Source organism: Mobula birostris, chromosome 5 (assembly GCF_030028105.1).
Source record: "Mobula birostris isolate sMobBir1 chromosome 5, sMobBir1.hap1, whole genome shotgun sequence".
NCBI classification, from domain to species: Eukaryota; Metazoa; Chordata; class Chondrichthyes; order Myliobatiformes; family Myliobatidae; genus Mobula; species Mobula birostris.
In genome coordinates this window covers 139838868-139862441 of record NC_092374.1, presented here as the reverse complement: position 1 = coordinate 139862441, position 23574 = coordinate 139838868, and positions in this window count along the sequence as shown.

The window sequence follows — 23574 nt, the reverse complement described above, 5'->3', positions numbered from 1 at the left end:
TAAATGGGGCAGCTTGAGCTTAAAGTAATGGATTTCATGCATGTTTGCTAATGATCGAATGTTGTAATGTGTCTGTGTTGTCAGATGGCCTGTGACCACTTGGTAATTATTCATAAAAGAAACTTGATATAGAAATGCATGCCTTAAGTTATCTGTTCCATATAACTAAATCCTGAAAACCTGTAGAAACTAATGGTGCTTGAATCTGTGATGATACAAGAATTGTAACATCACATGTGCTGCATGTAATGTTACATAAATGTACACCTGCAGTCTAACTTCAAATGTAAAGACTTGAATTGAAGATGAGATAATTGCCCGAGATGATTAAATTTGCAGTACATACCATTTATTTTCTTGTTACAGGAGAATATGGTCCACCATTTAGGTCACAATTTAAAATTTTACTCTTAATATTCTGCTTGGGATTTTACCAGTTAAATTCCAGGCTGTTGAGCACATCTGGAATATTAATTCATCTGTGGCCAACTGTTGGATACAAAAGTTTTTTTTTTGTCTTTTTATTGCCTGCTAATATGTCAAGAGCTTCACTGAGTCTTTATACTGCTCTTCCCATATTTTCTTGGTTCATTAAACACCAATGGGTGAGAAGCAGATTAATTGGAATCTCTGTTTCTAGTCACAAACTGTTTCAATCTCTGAGCTCTGCTGATACTGCCAGTCTCCCAAACATTTGAACATCACATCAGATTTGTAAATTATGCTTGACAAAAGATGATGTGTTGATTTAACCTTCAAGTCATGGAAATGTCAGTTCTCTGAGAGAGGTGAAAATTATTTATCCCATTGCAGTAATTGCTCCCTGTGTTATAAAGCTCCATGATTTTCCAGCTAATAAAGTTTTATTGTGTACAAGATTTGTAGATTAATTCTCAGGAGCTGGTTCACTGTTAACGCTGTTCTATAAAAGTAAAACAAAATTGAAGTGATACTGCCACAATAAAAAATATTTTTCTCAGTCTCAACTCAGAGTGGTTTTATACCATGTAAGGTAGAAATTCGCTCATATGAGAACTCTATTTCTATCCTTGGGCTGACATCCTACCCATTCCCGAAATGTGATTATCTGATTGGGCCAGCACTAGGACAGATACTGTATCCCATTTACTCAGCTACATTTGCTACACCTGCAAAAGCCATTAATTTCCAGAAAGTGATTCTGGAGAGGTTTAGGTAATGATAAGAAACATATTTTATTATTCTGTAATGATATTACTCTACATACCTTGAGAGGTTATGATAATTTAATACAAGAACATAAGACCATAAGACATAGGAGCAGAATTGGGCTTCTCAGACCACCAAGTCTGCTTTGTCACTCCATCATGGCTGATTATTATCTCTCTCGAGCCCAGTCTCCTGCCTTCTGTCACCGGTTTCGGATATGGCCCAAGTGCGGGGCGAGAGACACTGAAGTCGGTTGATACTTCACGGACTTTAATGCGAACAGTGTTAAAGAGAAAAGAAAACAATAAACGCTGGGCAAACAGGACTATTAACTAAAACTCTCAGATGCAAAACGAAGCCTATACTGCGGCTGAAAGGAATAAGTAAATAAAAAATGAATACCACTAGTCTTCAGAGTCAGTTGACTCCAATTCCTCAGGCAAGGTTGAATGCAATCAGGCAGTGAAGCATTGCTGTGCTGTGTTCAAGTCTTGACAAGCACTACGATAGAAAGAATTGAGTTAAATACTATCACAATGAAGTAATAATTAGCTGACACATGCATATTCATGAGCGCAATTGCCATATCTGCTGCACTGCCAAATCCATGGTTGTGACAACTTCTCCCCATAACCTTCAACATCCTAACTAAGAAACTATCAACACCTGCTTTATATACAGTATATACCCAAGGACTTGCCCTCCACAGCCGTCAGCGACAATGTATTCCACAGAAATTCCTTCTTGTGTCTGTGCTAAATGGACATGCCTCTATTGTGAGACTCTGCCTTCTGGTGCTGGACTCACCCACTGTAAGAAACATTCACTCTATCTAGGTCTTTCAATAATTGATGGATTTCAATGAGAAAGCTCTAATTTTTCTAAATTTCACCAAGTACAGGCCCAGAGTTATCAAATCCTCCTCAAATGTTAAACCATTCATTCCTAGAATAATTCCAGTGAACCTCCTCTCGACCTTCTCCAATGCCAGCAAATATTTTCTGAGATAAGGGGGCCTAAAACTTTTCACAATACTCCAAGTGCTGACTGACATATGCCTCATAAAGCCTCAGCATCACATCCTTGCTCTTATATTCTAGACTCTCAAAATGAATGGTAATATTGTATTTGACTTCTTTTCCATAGGCCTAACCTGCAAATTAACCTTCAGGGAATCCTGCACAAGAACTCCCAAAATCCATTTGTCCTCTGATTAGTGATTTTTTTTTTTCCTCATTTAGAAAATAGCCCATGCTTTCATTCCTTCTACCAAAGTGCATGGCCATGTACTTCCCTACACTGTATTCTATCTGCTGCTACTGTGTGGTCCGAAATCTCTGGAGGGGAAGGCCCCGAGTCCTTGGCTTTTCTTGTTGCTTGGCAGCCGGGGCGGGATTGAAGCACTCAGCAGAGGATGGTGCTTGGTGCTCGATGTCGAAGGGCTGGTCGGAGGCTCGAAGTTTTCGGACGGACTCAGAGTCCGCTGCGGTCGGGTGCTTCCAATGGTGCTGCATCGGCAAGTTTGCAGCACTTGAAGATTCATGTCAGGGAGAGTTTCTCCCTTCTACTGTCTGCGTGAGATGATGAGGCTATCGGGACTTTGAGACTTTTTTTTACCGTGCCCATGGTCTGCTCCTTATCAAATTACAGCATTACAAGTTTGCACTGTTGTAACTATATGTTATAATTATGTGGTCTTTGTCAGTTTTAGTCTTGGTTTGTGCTGTGTTTCTTGTGATATCATTCTGGAGGAACCTTGTATCATTTTTTTAAAGCATGCATTTCTAAATGACAATAAACAAGGACTGAGTGTCCTCATAATCTAATCTAATCTGCCACTTCTGTGCCCATTCACCCAATCTGCCCAAATCCGTCTACAGACACATTGCTTCATCAAAATTATCTGTCCCTCCACCCATCTTTGTATCACTTGCAAACTTGGCCACAAATCCATCAATTCTGTCATCCAAATCATTGACAAATAATGTGAAAAGAAGCTACCCCAATACCAAACCCTGCAGAACACCACTATTCACAGCAGCCAAACCGAATAAGGCATCTTTATTCCAACTATTTGCCTTCTGTCAGTTAGCCAATCTTCCATGCATGCTAGTATACTTCCAGTAGTGCTATAGCCTCCTATCTTGTTAAGCAGACTCATGTCCAGCATCTTATCAGCCTTCTGAAAATCAAAGCAAACCACATCCACTGTCTATCCTGCCTGTCATTTCCTCAAAGAATTTCACAGATTTATCAGCAAGATTTCCCCTGCTGAAACCATGCTGTCTTTGTCCTACTTTGTCAAGCACATCAAAAAATCCTGACACTTCATCCTTATATAATAGACTCCAACATCTTCCCAACCACTAAAGTCAGGCTAACTAGCTTATAATTTCCTTTCTTCTGTCTTCCTCCCTTCTTAAAGAGTGGAGTGTTATTTGCAATGTTCCAGTCCTCTAAAACCATACCAGAATATAGTGGTTCTTGAAAGAACATTACTAATGGCTCCACAATCACTCCAGCTACCTCATTCAGAACCCTGGTGTGTAGTCCACCTGGTCCAAGTGACTTATCTACTTCAGATCTTTTTGCTTCCCAAGTACCTTCTCCTTACTAATAGGAACAGCACTCACTTCTGTCCCCTGACACTCTCAAATTTCTGACATACTGCTACTGCATTGCACAGTGAAAACTGATACAAAATACTTATTAATTTTGTCTGCCATTTCTTTGTCTCCCATTACTACCTCTTTAGTGTAATTTTGCATCAGTCCTTTATCCAATCTCAACTTTATTTTACTTTTTATGTAATGTATCTGATAAAACTCTTTAATATTATTACTCAGAGCTGCAGAAGTCAGTGGATGCAACTGTAGATGAAGTTCATGGCCCAGTAATCTCTAAGGCTTTGCACAATAAGGGTATTTATAGAAGAGTGGCAAGGAAGAAGACCTGGCTAAAAAAAAAGCATAACCTTGCCTGTAAGGACTCTACAAAGCATCACTTTGTAGATACTGTAAAGGTGTGGAAGGTCTTGTGGTCAGATGAAACTAAAGTGGAACTTTTTGGCCTCAAAACTATGCGGTATGTGTGGCCTATATCTAATACTGTACATCAGCCAGGTAACAGCATCCCAACTGTACAGTATGGTGGAGGTAGCGTCATGCTGTGGGGATGCTTTTCATCAGCAAGGCCTGGAAATCTGGTCAAGATTGATGGGAAGATGAATACCTCTATATACAAAGAGATCCTGGATAAAAACCTACTAGCCTCTGCTAAAAAGCTTAAACTGGAAAGGAAGTTTGACTTTTAGCAAGGCAATGATCCAGAGGACTGCCAGAGCAACCATGGAGTGGCTTCAAATGAAGAATATTGATATCCCTGAGTGGCCTAGTCAGAGTCCTGACCTTAACCCTATCGAACATCTCTGGAAAGGTCTAAAGATTGCTGTCCACCGCTGCTCCTCAACGAACCTGGACCACCTTGAGAAATATTGCTAGGGAAAATCTTGCTCCACCATGTTGTGCAAAGCTAATAAAGACTTATCCAAAAAGACTACAGGCTGTAATAGCAGTGAGAGGTGGTTCAACAAAGCACTGAGCAAAGGAGAATGAATACATTGGAAGGGCTGATATTTCAGTTTTTTTAAATTTTTAGTGTTTCATGCTTTGCGAATTTCCCTGTTTTTTGAGCTCTACTGTGAAAAAAAGGAGTACGTGATTCTACTGTGTAGCCACTTTCAAGGAACTATGAACATGGATTACAAGATATTTCTGCTTAGCAACACTGTTAAGGATCTTGCCCTTAGCAGTTCACTGTCTCCTTGTTTTTGCCCTCCCAAAGAGAAGCACCTCACATTCATCTAGGTTAAACTCCATCTGCCATTTCTCTGCCCATATCTGCAATGATCTATCTCGTGTTGCATTCTTTGCCAGTCTTCTACACTATCCACAACTCTACCAATTTTGCTATCATCTGCAAACATATTGACCCACCCATCTATATTTTCATACAGGTCATTAATGTACACCACTAATTTCAAACCTCCAGCTCAATTAAGTCCCTTCAACCACGATCCTCTGTCTTTGCTGCTCAAGCCAGTTCTGAATCCAAGCAGCCAAATCACCATGGAACCCATGCATCTTAACTTCCTGGATTAACCTCCCATGAGGGACTGAGCTGAACCTCTCGCCAAAATCCACGTACACAGCATCCATTGCCCTAACCTCATCAACTCTCTTGTCACTTTGTCAAAACTTCAATCAAGTTGGTAAGGCGCGGCCTGCCACGTACAAAGCCATATTGGGGTCAGTGCAGCCTCCAACATTCAGGAAGCTCAACATCATCCAAGACAAATTAAATGACTTGATTGACAATCCACTGCCATGCTCATCAATGAATATTCACTGCCTCCACCAGCAATTTATTATAGCTGAGTACAAAATATAAGGCTCATTTGACAGTAGCATTACCACCCAGTAGGATAAGGTCTGTCACTAAATAAATATTTTGTGTGCAAGTCCACCTCCAAGACACAAACCATTTTGGCTTTTGAATTGCACTGTTTTTTTGTTGCTGGGTTAAATTCCTGTAATTCCCTACTCACAAGTATCAAAGTATGACAAAGCCATGCTGACTATTCCTAATCATATTATGCCTCTCCAAATGTTCATAAATCCTGCCTCTCAGGATTTTTTCCATCAACTTACCAACCACTGAAGTAAGACTCACTGGTCTATAATTTCCTGGGCTATCTCTACTCCCTTTCTTAAATAAGGGAACAACATCTGCAACCCTCCGATCTTCCGGAACATTCCCGTCCCCATTGATGATGCAAAGATCTTCGTCAGAGGCTCAGCAATATCCTCTCTCACCTCCCACAGTAGCCTGGGGTACACCTCATCAGGTCCCGGAGATTTTACCAACTTGATGCTTTCCAGAAGTTCCAGCACATCCTCTTTCTTAATCTCTATATGCTCAAGCTTTTCAATCGATTGTTAAGTCATCCCTACAATTTCCAATATACTTTTCTGTAGTGAATACTGAAGCAAAATATTCATTATCTCAGCTATCTCCTCCAGTTCCATACACACTTTTCCACTGTCACACTTGATTGGTCCTGTTCTCTCAGGTCTTATCCTCTTGCTCTTCACATACTTGTAGAATGCCTTGGTGTTTTCCTTTATTCCTGCTCGCCAAGGACTTCTTATGGCCCCTTCTGGCTGTTCTAATTTCATTCTTAAGCTCCTTCCTGCTAGCCCTATAATCTTCTAGATCTCTATCATTACCTAATTATTTGAAGCTTTCATAAGCTTTTCTTTTCATCTTGACTAGATTTACAACAACCTTTGTAGTCCATGGTTCTTGTACCCTACCATCCTTTCCCTGTCTCATTGGAATGTACCTATGCAGACACACTCCACACAAACATCCCCTGAACGTTTGCTACACTTCTGCCATACATTTCCTTGAGAACACCTGTTCCCAATTTATGCTTCCAAGTTCCTGCCTGATAACTTCATATTTCCCCTTACTCCAATTAAACACTTTCCTAACTTGTCTGTTTCTATCCCTCTCCAATGTTATGATAAAGGAGACAGAATTATGATCACTATCTCCAAAATGCTCTCCCACTGAGAGACCTGACACCTGACTAGGTTCATTTCCCAAAACCAGATCAAGTATGGCCTTTCCTCTTGTTGGTTTATCTACAAATTATGTCAAGAAACCTTCCTGAACACATGTAAGAAACTTTACCCCATCTAAACCCCTCGCTCTAGGGAGATGCCAATCAATATTTGCGAATTTAAACTCTCCAACCATAACAAATCTGTTATTGTTACACCTTTCAGAATCTGTCTCCCTATCTGCTCCTCGATGTCCCTGTTGCTGTTGTGTGGTCTATAAAAAACACCTAGTAGAGTTATTAACCCCTTCCTCTTTCTAACTTCCACCCACAGAGACTCAGTAGACAGTCCCTCCATGACTTTCTCCTTTTCTACAGCCGTGACACTATCTTTGATCAGCAGTGCCATGCCCCACCTCTTTTGCCTCCCTTCCTGTCCTTTCTGAAACATCTAAAGCTTGGCACTCAAAGCAAGCCCCTGAATCATCCAAGTTTCTGTAAAGGCCACAACAGCATAGCTCCAAGTACTGATCCATGCTCTAAGCTCATCTGCTTTGTTCTTGTCTGCAAGCTTTCACTATTTGTGAGCAAACACCCTTTTCCTCCGTCTGTTCAGTTTGGTTCCCATCCCCAGCAATTCTAGTTAAACTTTCCCCAATAGCCTTAGCAAACCTCTCTGCCAGTATATTAGTCCCCCTCGGATTCAAGTGCAACCCGTCCTTTTTGTACAGGTCACGTCTGCCCCAAAAGATGTCCCAATGATCCAGAAATTTGAATCACTGACCCCTGCTCCGATCTCTCAGCCACGTATTTATCCTCCAACTCATTCCATTCCTATACTCACTGTCACTGAGATTACTACCTTTGAGGTCCTGCTTCTCAGCTTCCTTCCCAACTCCCTGTCATCTGTTTCCAGGACCTCCTCCCTCTTCCTACCTATGTCATTGGTACCAATATGTACCATGACCTCTGTCTGTTCACCTTCCCACCTCAGGATATCGTGGCTGTATTCAGAAACAACCTGGATTCTGGCATCTGGGAGGCAAGCAACCATCTGTGTTTCTTTCCTGTGTCCACAGAATCGCCTGTCTGACCCCCTAACTGTAGAGTCCCCTACTACTCCCTACCCTTCTGAGCCACAGGGCCAGACTCTGTGCCGGAGGCGCGGCCACTGTTGCTTCCCCCAGGTAGGCCGACCCCCCGCCCAACAGTACTCAAACAGGAGTATTTATTGATAAGGGGGACAGCCACAGGGGTATTCTCTAGTATCTGACCCTTGCCCTTCCCTCTCCTGTCTGTTACCCACTTATTTGTCCTCATCACAATGATAGGGGCTGGTGAGGAAGGCGGATTCCACCACATTTGCCTGGATAATTAGGGAGCACTGATCTGTCAGTGACCAAAGTGTGATTAAAAATCTCATTTCTCCACAGCTCAATGTTACCTTTCTTTAGATACCAATTAACTTTGTATCTTCTCTGTAATGAAAACAAGTCTCAGTCAAATCATCATTCTCCTTGTATCCCTTCATGCCCTGCCCGATCAAGAATCTATCAACCTCTGCCATAAATATACATAAAGATTTGGCCTCCACAGCTGACTGTGGCAAAGAATTCTACAGATTCACCACTCTCTGACTAAAGAAATTCCTCCTCATCTCCATTCTAAAAGGACGCCTCTCTATTCTGAAGCTGCGTCCCCTGGTCTTAGACTCTCTCACCACATCTACTCCATCAAGGCCTTTCACTATTCAATAGTTTTCTACAAGGTCACCCTTTATTCTCCTGAATTCTAGCGAATACAGGTCCAGAGCCATCAAATCCTTTTCATGTTTAATCCTAAAATCATTTTTGTGAACTTCCTTTGAACCCTCTCCAGTTTCAGCACACTCTTTTGAAGATAAGGGGCCCAACACCACTCAAAGCACTCCATGAGGCCTCATCAGTGCTTTATGAATTTTCAACATCACATTCCTTCTTTTATATTCTAGTGCACTTGAAATGAATGCTAACATTGCATTTGTCTCCATCACCAAAGACTCAAACTGCAAATTAACTTTAAGGGAATCATACACAAGGACTCCCAAGACCAATTGCACCTCAGTTTTTTTTTGTATTTTCTCTCAATTTAGAAAATAGTCAACCCCTTTATTTCTTTTACCAAAGTGCGTGACCATACACCTCCCAACACTATATTCCATCTGCTATTTCTTTGCCCATTTTCCTAATCTGTCTAAATCCTTCTGTAGCCTCTCTGATTCCTCAAAACTGCTTGCCCCTCCACCTATCTTAATATAGTCTGCAAACTTTGTGACAAGGCCATCAATTCCATCATCCAAATTATTGACACATACTGTAAAAGACTCAGTAGCATCACAGACCCCATGTGGAACACCACGAGTAACTGGCAGCCAACCAGAAGAGGCTCCCTTTATTCCCACACTTTGCCTCCTGCCAATCAGCTACTGTTTTATCCATGTTAGAATATTTCCTGTAATACTATGGGCTCATACTTTTTACGCAGCCTCATGTGTGGCACCTCGTCAAAGACCTCCTGAAAATCCCAGTACACAACATCAACCAATTCACCTTTGTCTATCCTGCTTGTTATTTCTTCAAAGAATTCCAACACATTTGTCAAGCAAGGTTTTCCCTTTAGGAAACCAGGCTGACAATGGCCTATTTTATCATGTGCCTTAAAGTACCCTGCGACCTTGTCCTTAATAATCAACTTCAACATCTTTCCAACCACTGAAGTCAGACTAACTGGCGTATAATTTTGCAAACACGAGGAATTCTGCAGATGCTGGAAATTCAAGCAACACTGAGCTCAAGTGTTCAAGTAAAAGTTGCTGGTGAACGCAGCAGGCCAGGCAGCATCTCTAGGAAGAGGTACAGTCGACATTTTGGGCCGAGACCCTTCGTTAGTCCTGACAAAGGGTCTCGGCCTGAAACATCGACTGTACCTTTTCCTAGGAATGCTACCTGGCCTGCTGCGTTCACCAGCAACTTTGATGTGTGCGGCCTATAGTTTCCTTTCTTTTGCCTCTCTTCCTTCTTGAACAGTGGAGTGACTTTTGCAATTTTTCAGTCTTGCAGAACCATTCCAGAATCTAGTTATTCTTGAAAGATCATTACTAATGCCTCCACAATCTCTTCAGCCACCTCTTTCAGAATCCTGGGGTGTACACCATCTGGTTCAGGTAAATTGCCTACCTCCAGATATTTCAGTTTCCCAGGAATCTTCTCTCATGTTGTGGTAACTTCATCCACTTCATGATCCCTGACACCTGGAGATTCCACCATACAGCAAGTGTTGTTCACTGTGAAGACTGACACAAAATACTTATTCAGTTTGTCCACCATTTCTTTGTCACCATTACTACCACTCCAGCATCATTTTCCAGTGGTCCAATATCCACTCTTGCCCCTCTTTTACATTTTATGTATCTGAAGAAACTTGTAGTGTCCCCTTTAAGATTATTCACCAACTTACATTCATATTTCATCTTTACCCTCTTAATGACTTTTTCTGTTGCCTTCTCTTGGTTTTTAAAAGCTTCCCAATCCTCTAATTTCCCACTAATTTTTGCTCTATTATATGTCCCCTGTTTGGCTATTATTTTGGCTTTGATTTCCCTTGTTAGCCATGGTTATGTCACCTTTCCTTCAGAATATTTCTTCCTCTTTGGGATGTACATACCCTGTGCCTTCCGAATTGCTTCCAGATATTCTAGCCACTGCTGCTCTACCATCATCCCTGCCAGTGTTCTTTTCCAATCAATTCTGGCCAACTCTTCTCTCATGCCTCTGTAATTCCTTTTACTCCATTGTAATACTGATATATCTGACTTTAGCTTCTCCTTCTCAAACTTCAGGGTGAATTTGATAATACTATGATCACTTGCCCTTAAGGGTTCTTTTACCTTGAGCTCTCTAATCAATTCTGGATCATTGTACGATATCCAATCGAGAATAGCTGATCCCCTAATGGGCTTAACCACGAGCTGATCGGAAAAGCCATCTCATATGCACTCTTTAAACTCCCCAGCTCCAACCTGAAGGTAATATTGCCCTTTCGGCATGCATTTTCAAAATGTAATTTGTTGGCCACGTCCTTACTACTCTTTGGGGGTCTGTATACAACTCCCATCAGGGTATTTTTACCCTTGCAGTTCCTTAGCTCTACCCAAAATGATTCAACACCTTCCGTCCCTATGTTATCTCACTCTAATGATATGATATCATTTCTTACCACCTCTTCTGCCTTGCTGCCTGACTTTTGATACAATGTGTATCCTTGGACATTAAGCTCCCAGCTATAATATTCTTTTAGGGATACCTGCAACATCATACCTGCCATTCTGCAACAAATTCATTTACCCCGTTCTGTATACTGAGTGAATTCAAATATAACACCTTCAGTCCTCTATGCACCCTTTTCAATTTTGTCTGACTCTTATGTTACAACTCATCCTTTTGACTGTAATTTTGCCCTATCAAAGGCCTCTCCTCATTACCATTGCCTTTGTTTGTAAGCCAGCTACCTCATTTTCAGCACTATTATCCGCCTTTCCTACAAAACTTCTGGCATTGAAATATATGCAGCTCAGGACACCAGTCGCACCATGCTCAACTTTTTGTCTGATGTCTTAACAACATCTGCCTCCACAACCTCTCCACTAACTGTTCTGGCACTCTGGTTCCCATTCCCCTGCAACTCTAGTTTACACCCCATCATGCAGCATTAACAAACCTTCCTGCTAGGATATTAGTCCCCCTCCAGTTCAGGTGCAAACCATCTCTTCTATACAGGTCACACCTTCCATGGAAGAGAGCCCAGTAATCCAAAAATCTTATGCTTTCCCTCCCACAGCAACTCTTCAGCCATGTATTAAACTGTATAATCCTCCTAGTTTTGGCCTCACTAGCATGTGGCAATCCTGAGATCACAACCCTGGAGTTTCTACTCTTTAATTTAGCACCTAACTACCTGAACTTCCTATGCAGAACATCGTCACTCGCCCTACCCGTGTCAATGGTACCTACGTACACCTTAACTTCTGGCTGTTTACCCTCCCACTTAAGACTCAATCTGAGATATCCCAGACCCTGGCATGAGGGAGGCAGCCTACTATCCAGGATTATTGTTCTCACACACAGAACCTTCTGTCCATTCCCTGAACTAATGAATTCCCCCATCACCACAGCGTGCCTCTTCTCCCCCCCACTTCCCCTTCTGAGTCACAGAGGGAGACTCAGTGCCAGAGACCCTACCACTATGACTTTCTTCTGTTTGGTGCATATTGCAATAGAGTTGTTCACCTTTTCTGTTGCTGAACAATAATTACTCCTTGCTTTTCCATGCATAGGAGTTGAACTTCCCCATAATCCTTGGCATTTTACTTTGGTTTATCTGACATGTCTCAGAAGTCCCACACAGCCCATTCTATCTCTTCCCATCAATCTTTATCACTTCACTACCCCACTACAGTCCTCCTCAAGGTTTTTATATATCACCTCACCTTATGAGGACCTAGCACCAAAATAATCCTCAGCTCCTTCCCTTGAGTCAGACCACTCAGAAGTTGTGACTCAAAATCCCTTTAGAATAAGCAGTATACCACCATTTTATCCTCCACAGGGAGTGCCATAACAAGGGACTGTTTTTTTTATCAGCAATTTTGTGGTCTCCACCAACTCAGGCCTTGCCTGCGGTAGTTTTTGGCCCTGCAAGTGGAACAAAGCACAAGATTGGAATTCCAATCTAGCTATGAGCACACCACCAGTTTCACTTTTTATATTGCAACTGATCATGGTGGAACAGGAGGTGATGACACTCTACCCTCTAATACAGTTGATCATGTAATTGGTCATACAATTGATATAGCAACTGATCAGGAAATGATGACACTCTATCTCTAATACAGTTGATCATGCAATTGATCATGGTGTAACAGAAAATGATGGCAACCTATCCTCTAATACAGTTGTACTCCAGCAACTCTGACAGGCTGCATCACTGCCTGGAATGGAGGGGCTACTGCACAGGACAGAAAGAAGCTGCAGAGGGTTGTAAATCTAGTCAGCTACATCTTGGGTACTAGCCTACAAAGTACTCAGAACACTTTCAGGGAGCGGTGTCTCAGAAAGGCAGCGTCTATTATTAAGTACCTCCAGCACTCAGGGCATGCCTTTTTCTCACTGTTAACATCAGGTAGGAGGTACAGAAGTCTGAAGGCACACACTCAGTGATTCAGGAACAGCTTCTTCCCCTCTGCCATCCAATTCCTATATGGACATTGAACCCTTGGACACTACCTCACTTTTTTTTTAAATATGTAGGATTTCTAATTTTTGCATGGTTTTCAATCTATTCAATATACATATACTGTAATTTATTTATTTATTTATTTATTTATTATTTTTATTTTATTTTTTCCCTCTTCCAGATTATGTATTACATTGAACTGCTGCTGCTAAGCTAACAAGTTTCATGTCACATGCCAGTGATAATAAACCTGATTCTGATTCTGATTCTAGTGCTGATGTGCTAATGATGTCCAATGTGCAAAAGTGAGTAGCATACACATTTTATTAGTGATATAGCAGCCATAATTTCATATTTGGGGATTATGAAGGGAGGGTGTGATCTTCAGGGTAGAGATAAGTGTGTGAGTATTGAATATCTGAATGCTAAGGAGTTACAGTTGACAGAGATTGTTGATAATGAGTGATAGACATGATTGTATGGATTAATGTGTGAGATTTAAAGTGAAGTCTCACAGAATAGTCCAAAAATTGCAATGAGCAGAACAAATTAGCTTCCTAAATATATTTTGGCACAGAATCATTGCTGGTGTTTCCTTCCTGCTGTTCACCATGGTACAGGTTGATTTGTTGTGTATTCTCCTTCATGATAATAAGATGGGAACACAAGCTTTCAGTGCATCCTATTGTCAGATCAGGCAGGCATGTTTTAATTCTCCTGTGTGAATCAAATGCAAATTTTTTAGCACTTTACAATTTCTTTCTTGGCCATAATTTCAAATTGACCTATGCTGATTGAAAGCATTTTTATTTATTTCTCAAGTCTCTTCTAGTGGCATATCTCTCTTTCATGATTATTTTTATGATCTCATGCCATAACTCATGTTTCCTTCCCTTCTTTTCTTGGTTTCATCTTGTGATTTTGTTTAAAATTTATCTTAAGGGAGATGTTACTTTTCTGATTTGTCTGAGCTGGGCAGTGTCTTCAATTTTACACATGATCAAAATACCATGCATTAACTATTGAGGTACACTTTATATCTTTCCCATGCTTAACGAACTAAGTGTCTTTGATAGTTCATATCATAACTTCTTCAGTGCTTTTAAGGGATGTTGAAAGTTCCCTGAATACACTGAAGTACTAATTAATGATGAAAACCAACGATCAGATTCTTCCAATACTGTATCTTTCTGATCTGAAAACATTAATTAGTTCAAAAAAAGTGTCTAATATTCCTGCTCTTGAATCATGGCTTTAACGATGTTAAGAAGATAAAGATGTTGTGCACCACAGTTCCCTTGGAGACTTTGACTTGCACAGCAGGAGGGAAATTTCAAAAGAAGTGAGTGGGGGCAGTTGGGATATTCTGCACTCCACAGTTCCCTTGGAGATATTGAATTGTGTAGCGGGAGAGAGATTTCAAAAGAAGCGAGTGATGGCAATCAAGATCTTTTGTGTGCCACAGTGCACTTGGAGACTAGGATTGCATGGCGGGGAAAGATTTCAAAAGAAAGGAATGGGATCAGTAGGAACATTCTGCATGCCACAGTTACCTTGGAGACATTGGATAGTACACAATTAGGCACTTAGGTCAATAAATAGAAGTTAGGTTTAAGTGGAGCAGCCATTGTACGTGTGGGTCGGTGTTGGAGTGGGGAGTCTGGCTTTGTCTCATAGAGGATTCAACAAGGAGATGTGGAGACTGTAGACAGATTTTTTTCATTTCTCTTTCTTGCTAGTTGAACAGTTACAGGCATGGGTATGCTAGACAGGAGAGTGGAATACTCCTTTTGCAGGATGTGGGAAGACAGGGAGACCTCCAGTGTCCCTGACAACCACAAGAGTAAGAAGTGCATCCAGCTGCAGCTTCTTTCTGACTGTATTAAGGATTGGAGCTGGAACTGGATAAACTCTGAATTATTCAGGAGACTGAGGGGTTGATCGACAGGTGACACAGGGAGGTAGTTACGCCCGAGTGCAGGACACAAGTAACTGGGTGACTCACAGAAGGTGGAAAGGGGATAGACAGCCAGTGCAGAGTAACCCTGTTTCCTTCAATATCAGGATACTGTTGGGGGATGACTGAGTATAGGAGAACCACAGTGGTCAGGTGTCTGGCACTGTCCAGCTGTGTGGCTCAGAAGGGAAGGGGGCGAAGAGGCAAATCGTGGTGATCGGGGATGTATTGGTTAGGGGAGCAGACAGGAGTTTCTGTGGATGATAACAAGATTCCCAGATGATATGATGCCTCCCTAGTGCAGGTTCAGAGACATTTCGGATCGAATCCACGTCATTCTTAAGCGGGAGAGTGAGTAGCTCGAGGTTGTGGTCCTTGTTGGTACTATTGACAGGGCTAGAAAAAGTGACGATGTCCTGCAAAGTGATTTCAGGGAGTTAGGTGTTAAGTTAAAGAGCAGGACCTCCAAGGATGTGACCTCAGGACTTCTACCAGTGCCATGTGCTAGTGAGGCCAGAAATAGGAAGAATTAGAGTTTAATGTGTGGCTAAGGGAAAACTTCAGATCTGCCCTCGCAGAGTCCTCGTACTAGCCATAAACTCCCATTCGGGCTCTGGGTCTACCTTCACCTCTCGACCCAGAGACAACAGGTGGTTCCGATGGAGTACCTTGACAGGCCCCTTCCCATCCTCGAGTCTCACCTGGTAAACAGGGAGATTCGGCATCTGACTCTCCACCACACAGGGGGTGGCTGCCTAACAGTCTGCGAACTTGTGCTTACCAGCTAGCCCTAAATTCTGGATAAGGACTCGATCTCCCGGCAATAGCTGGACGAACTTTACTTTCTGATCATACCTCTTCTTATTCCGCTGGTTCTGCTTGGTGGCTGCCGCCTCGGCCAACTCGTACGGCCTTTTCAACTCTCTCCTCATATCGGACACATACTTCAGACATGGCTTCAAAGGTATTTCACCCGCTTCAGTCCTGAAACACAGATCAATGGGCAACCTCGCTTCCCGCCCAAACATCAGATTATAGGGCGAGTACCCCGTAGCATCATTGCGAGTACAATTGTAACAGTGAACCAAATGGCCGATGTGCTGACTCCACTTACTCTTTTGTCCGATCTCCAAAGTGCCAAGCATGTCCAACAGGGTCCGGTTAAACCTCTTGGGCTGAGAATCACCCTGCGGGTGATAGGGGGTGGTTCTGGATTTCTCAACCCCAAGCATACCCAGTAATTCATGGATAAGCCTGCTCTCGAAGTCCTGTCCCTGATCACTATGGATCCGCCGGGGAAGGCCATAATGAACAAAGTACTTCTCCCATAATACCTTCGCCACTGCAGTGGCTTTCTGATCCTTAGTAGGAAAAGCCTGAGCATATCTAGTGTAGTGATCTGTGAGGACCAAGACATTCGCGGTATTGCTGGTGTCCGGCTCAATAGACAGGAAATCCATATACACCAGGTCCAGGGGTCCCGCACTCTGCAAGTGGGATAACGGGGCCACCTGCGCAGGCAAGGTCTTCCTCCTGATGCAACGACTACAGGTATTACAGTATTCTTCCACCTTGTCCCTCATCCGGGGCCAGTAAAACCGGTCCTTGAGTAATCCGTAGGTCCCTTCTACCCCCAAGTGCCCGGAATCATCATGTAGAGCCTGGAGCACAGTCTTCCGATACTTCTCAGGCATGACCAGCTGCCAGTGCCAGGGGTGGTCCGGAGACGATGTGACCCAGTACAAGACTTGGTTCTTCAGCTTCAACCGAGGCCACTCTTTCAGTAGTAGGGGCACGGAGGCGTGCTTCACCTTCTCCAACTGAGCCATATCCCCCTGTCTAACCACGTACCAGATAGTGCTAATGCTCGGGTCATCACGCTGAGCTGTCCCCACTTCCTTGGGCTCAACTCTGGCAGCTGCCTGTTCCTCAGAGCAGTCACATTACAGTAAACAGTGGATAGCGCGTCACCGTCAGCCCCCAGTTGATCTACTGCCGATCCGTTCCCATCTGTGTTCCTACTTCCCCATCGCTCCCAACTTGACACATGGCCTTTACTCCTGGGGCAGGGACACTCTTCCACTCCTCAGCCGTGCCCGACTCATCGTACACCCAACGAGACAGGGCATCTGCATCGATGTTCCGACTCCCCAGGCGGTACGTCAGGCTGAACTCATAGGCAGACAAGGCCGCTACCCACCGGTGCCCAGTAGCGTCCAGCTTCACCGAGGTCAGGATATAAGTGAGGGGGTTGTTGTCAGTTCTCACCTCAAACTGGGCCCCATATAGGTAGTCACTCAACTTGTCCACCACCGCCCATTTCAACGCCAAGAACTCCAGCTTGTGAGTGGGATAGTTTCTCTCAGATGGCGACAAGCTCCGACTGACAAACGCCACCGGCCTGAATCCACTTCCCTGTTCCTGGTACAGAACAGCCCCCAGACCCTCGTGACTGGCATCAGTGTGTAGAACATATGGCTTCCGGGGATCAGCAAACGCCAACATTGGGGCCTGAGTCAGCGCCCTTTTCAGAGATTGGAACACCTCCTCACATTGAGCATCCCACCTCAATCCAAAAGGCTCCCCCGGGTTCAAGTATCCTCCTATCTCCGGCCCTCGGTCTGCCTTCCTCTTCCTCCCCACAGGTGGATAACCACACAGCAGCTGGTTCAATGGATGACTCACTTTCACATATCCTTTCATGAATCACCGGTAATATCTGCAAAACCCCAAAAACGAGCATAAGGCGCTCACCTTCTGAGGTCTCGGCCAGGTGGTGACTGCGGCTATCTTACCCGGATCAGTAGCCACTCCATTTCGCGAGATTATGTGCCCGACATAACTGACCGACGTCTTGCAGAACTGGTATTTGTCCAGGGAAAGTTTTAACCCTTCCTCCTTCAGCCGACTCAACACCTTCAGCAGCCGCTCCTCATGTTCCTCCAACGTAGATCCAAACACTGTCAGATCGTCCAGGTACACCAATACCTCCAGCAGGTTCATGTCCCCCACTGTCCTCTCCATGAGCTGCTGGAAGGTGGCTGGGGCCCCCAAGATGCCTTGGGGCATTCGTTCAAACTGGAAAAATCTCAGGGAGCAGATAAAGGCCGTCTTCTCTTTATCGGTCTCACTCATCGGAATCTGGTAATACCCACTCCGCAAATCCAATACACTGAACCACTGCGCCCCACTCAAACAGGCCAATGCGTCTTCCACCCTCGGGACCGTATATTGGTCCGGAACAGTGCACCGGTTCAGGGTCCTGTAGTCCATGCAGATGTGTACCTTCCCATTTTTCTTCCTTGCTACCACTATGGGGGATGCATAAGGGCTTCGGGACTCCACGATAATCCTTGCATCCTTCAACTGCCACAAGTGCTGCTGCACATCTTCCACATCTGCTGGGGCCAACCGCCGCGACCTTTCTCTAAACGGGGTGACATTTGTCACCCGGATAGTGTGCCGAGTGCTCTTGGAACATCCCACATCAAACTCGCCCTGAGAAAAGACATCCCCTAGCTTCAGCTTCTTCTCCACCAGCCTGCTCTTATACGCCGGCGGTACAGGGGAGTCTTCAAAATTAAAGGCCTCCTCAGTCCTCCTTCAGTGGGCTTCACGGGGGCACTGGACATCACCGTCACCGGGAGTAAGTGCGCAAGGGGCATCCCGCGCTTAAAGGTGATCTCCCGCTCCGTTATGTTCCTTATCATCACCCCCATCCGCCGTGCGTGTACAGCTGAGGGCCTCTGCAATTCAGGTCTCACCAGCGGCCCAGCCGGGAACCATGACTCCCCTTCCAGGTCGTCTGGGGCGTCTACTAGCAGGGCCTCGCCTGCTGGTATTCCGGGGAATCTGGGGGTCCCCATCACTAATGCCGCCTCCCCTGGCCGTATCACCTTAGGCCTCGCCTGAGGTCACCACACCGTCCCTCGTTTGCATTCAGGATCCAGCCCCTGGGGGTCACCCACTCCTTCGTACACCGCTCGGAACACGGGGTGTACCGAGAGGGTCTCCAGAAAGTTCTCCCCCGTCTTCTTCTTACAGGCTCCCAGGAGCCGTCGCACCAGAGGGGAGTCAGTCCCCACCAGCAGGGCAGCACCACCGGTTTCCACCGGGTCCGGACAGACCAACACCAGCGTCTCAAAGGCTTCCGACACTCCTATATCTCCCTCTGAAAATTCCAATCTCACTGACAAGTATCCATCGTACGGGTAATCACCATCATTTATGCCCCAAACCTCCAATGCGTTAAACAGAGTTACTGCCAAATGCTTCAGATATTTGTTGTAGAACGACCGGTACAGTAAGGTAACCTGCGACCCGGTGTCAAGGATGGCTTTCGCAAAGATTCCTTCTATCCGTAGGGACATGCTGGAACGGGGCCCCACCAGTCCATCAGGAATTTGGGCTTTTACTTTCTGGGGTTCCGTAGCTGTTTTTTGGGAACGTGTTCCTCCCGAGACTCTAGTCCATTCCCTCACTGAGCCTCTCCTAAGTTTCCCAACACCTCTCCCTTCTTGGTGGCCCGGGGGCCCTCCCCCCTCGGCACATCTCGTCTCTCACAATCCCTCCGCAAGTGACCCGCTTCCCCACAGCGGTAGCACACCCCCGGCCACTCACATTCCTGCTGGAAATGCTCCTCCCTCCCACAGTTATAGCACCCGCTACCTGCCGCCTCTCTCCTCCCGGTATGCCCCCCCCTCAGGGACCCCTTGGATTTCTCTGATCTCACCCCAGCTACCACTTCCTGAACTGCTGAAGACCGTCCCCAGGGGTCTGAGCCCTCTGTTCGGCCCGAAGCACTCTCTTCCTCCAGCACCTCTCTAATCATCTGCCCGAATGATGGAGGGGGGCTCCTCTCATATGACTGCCGGATACTCCAAGCCACTCTGTCATCCACCCGGGAACCGTTACATATCTGATTCATCCTCAACTTCGCCACTTCGTCCACCCTCACTACCCCTCGGCGCCGCAGCCCCGTAAGCTTCCCTTCCAGCCGGAAAATGTATTCTGAGAGCTTTTCCCCTCTTGTCTGCCCCATCTCTTGAAGCTCCGCTAAATGTTGCCAGGGATCCCCTGACAGTCCAAACACTTCCTCCAAAACATCCAAACACTCCAACAGGGAAGCCGAAGGGCATTCTGCTCTCAAATCGCGGACCACATGGGCCGCCCCTCCCCTTTCCACCAATCACTGTCTCTTTTCCTCATCCGAAACTGGCCACACCTCTAACAACTGGGACGTATCCTCAACCCAGGTCTCATATTCATCTTCCCCTTCCAGGGTGGGCCTGGCTCAGAGAAAATTCTCAGCTTCGGGCGGGGCCCCTCAACTCTTCTCGCCAGGGAGGTAATGGCAGCCGCTAACTCGGAGGTCTCAGCCCTAACTGGGGGACGGGGCCTGGTCAAGCCTTCCCACTCCACGCCTCCACCCCTGGCTACTGACACCTCCCCTGGGGCCTCATCTAGCTCCTTCTCCAACACCTCCTCACTTGCGTCCTCCGGGAGGGTGTGGAGACCCCAGGGCCCCACCTCCCCCGGGACATGGACTGTCGCTGGTAGTTCCAACGTCATGATGTCGGCACTCGTCCGCACCAACATCCAGCTGGACTCCAGTTCTTTCCCACACCTTCTAGCTATAAGTTTTACCTGCCCGATACCTTTAATCAGACTCAACCCTCGCACTACTATATCTGCCGGAATGCGAAAATCGACCCCTCTTAACACACACGCATCATTCACCGGTACCTCCTCTAATTCACACCAACTTACAATCTTATCTCGATCCATCTTCGCACCACTTAACGCGACGACTATACAACTTTACCGAAAGTCCAGATCCAGATCCCAGACGAGCCCCCACTTGTAGTGTTCAGTTATATTGGTTCATATATGTCTAGGGGAAATCCCACCCAGCACCTGCCTCAACACTCTCCACAGGGTCGGTTGCTGCCCGAATCAAGCACAAACATCCGTCATCAGCCAGCACACCCGGTAACTTTTAACAAGTACACTTTATAGATATTACTAATTCTATGACATTAATATAAATTCGATACAGAAAGGAAAGTAACGAAAAAAAAGGCGCCAACACTTATCAAAGTCCAAGTTCTTCGCGCGCAACCGTTGGAGCTCAATCGAATCCGGACGACCACCTGAATCCTGTCGACTCACGGCTCGGAACCACCCGAAGTGATCGACCAGAGCCCCTCTGCATGTCCGCGGTCCTCCCCGTCTCTCCTCCGACTCCCCTCCAAAAAACCCCATCCACAGTCATATGATACAGCATTATCACCCGAAAACAAAACGATACATGACCACCCATTGGTTAATAGCACCCTGCTATCTATAATAACCCAAGCAACTGTCTAGTTAGAGACTTTCTCAGCATTCCCCAGTATAACGTAACAAAGAAGCCATTTTAAATTTAACAAAAAAGAAAGACCCCATATACTAGGTTAACTCTTAGAACACTTTTTAAACAATGGAACAACATGAGAAATACGCCAATCCTCCGGCACCATCCCCGTTTCTAATGATATTTGAAATATTTCTGTCAGAGCCCCTGCTATTTCCACACTAACTTCTCTCAAGGTCCTAGGGAATATCCTATCAGGACCTGGAGACTTAACCACTTTTACATTCCTTAAAAGCGCCAGTACTTGCTTTTCTTTAATCATCATAGTTTCCATAACTTCCCTATCTGTTTCCCTTACTTTACACAATTCAATATCCTTCTCCTTAGTGAATACCGAAGAAAAGACATTGTTTAAAATCTCCCCCATCTCTTTTGGCTCCACACATAGCTGACCATTCTGATTCTCTAATTGACCAATTTTATCCCTCACTATCCTTTTGCTGTTAACATAATTCTAGAAACCCCTTGGATTTATTTTCACCTTACTTGCCAAAGCAACCTTGTATCTTCTTTGAGCTTTCCTAACTTCTTTCTTAAGATGCTTTTTACATTCTTTATATTCCTCGAGCACCTCCTTTACTCCATGCTGCCTATATCTATTGTAGATATCTCTCTTTCTCTGAACCAAGTTTCCAATATCCCTTGAAAACCATGGCTCTCTCAAATTTTTAACATTTCCTTTCAACCTAACAGGAACATAAAGATTCTGTACCCTCAAAATTTCACCTTTAAATGACCTCCATTTCTCTATTACATCCTTCCCATAAAACAAATTGTCCCAATCCACTCCTTCTAAATCCTTTCTCCTTGAATTTGGCCTTTTCTCCTTGGAGCGACGGAAGATAAGTGGTATATAAGATGATGAGAGGCATTGATCGTGTGGATAGCCAGAGGCTTTTTCCCAGTGCTGAAATGGCTAACATGAGAGGGCACAATTTTAAGGTGCTTGGAAGTAGGCACAGAGAAGATGTCAGGGATAATTTTTTTTACGCAGAGAGTGGTGTGAAATAGGCTGCCAGTGATGGTGGCAGAGGCGGATATGATAGGGTTTTTTGAGAAGTCCCTAGATAAGTGCATGGAGCTTAGAAAAATAGAGGGCTATGTGTAACCCTAGGTAATTTCTAAAGTAGTTACATGTTCAGCACAATATTGTAGGCCTGTAAGGTACTTCAGCTTTTCTACGTGTCTATGTTTGTATAAAGGGTTTGAAATTCTATATCAGTATCAGGGTTATTACCATTCCTGGCTCTTTCATCATGGCAGCTTCGTCTGCCTTCTCTAGATTCCATGACTGGTGGCTTTGGCACTCAAAGACTATTTCCATGCGACATAGGTCTCACAGATGAAGGGAGGCTGGGTTATTCAATAGGTTTCTTGTTTTCAGCAAAGAAACGAGACACACTGGTCAGACAGAAGTAGCAGTTTGTGACATGATCCTTTTGGGACAGCGAACGGCATTGACTTCCGAGTACCTCTGAGCAAAACTCTAAGATCAACAGCGTATGTTGTGCAATAAATGTGAAGAGTCCAAACATTGTCTTGGTCACCAATTTTACACCCAAAGTAGAGCTCATAGGCTTTCTTAAGAAGAGGAGCTATGCTCCATTTTTGAGACTTAAGTGTATACTCGCCACATATATAACAGAAAGTATCATGGCTGTTGCAACATTGGCGAGGCATTTTTCCATCATAAATACTCTGAAAATACAATTACTTTATTATAATGTACACACAATATGATCACAAACTGATATACATGTAAATGCCATGGATAAAACTGTGTGTGTATGTGTATGTGTGTGTGTGTGTGTGTGTGTGTGTGTGTGTGTGTGTGTGTGTGTGTGTGTGTGTGTGTGAAGCTTTTATAGCCTTTCTAAAATCTGGGTCTTGCCATGTAACATCTGCCCTGCCTAAGTATGCCCTGGCATGCCTGGACAAGATAGAAAACTTTTCAGCTTACATTGTGGGCAGCATTTTAATTGACTTCAATTAGAATTGAAATAACAAATATAGGCAATTTTTAAAAATGGAGTGTAATATGGAAATTTCTTTGTGATTTTCATGATCAGCAATCCAATATCCGTATAAGATACTTCCAAATGTATTCAAGAAACAAAA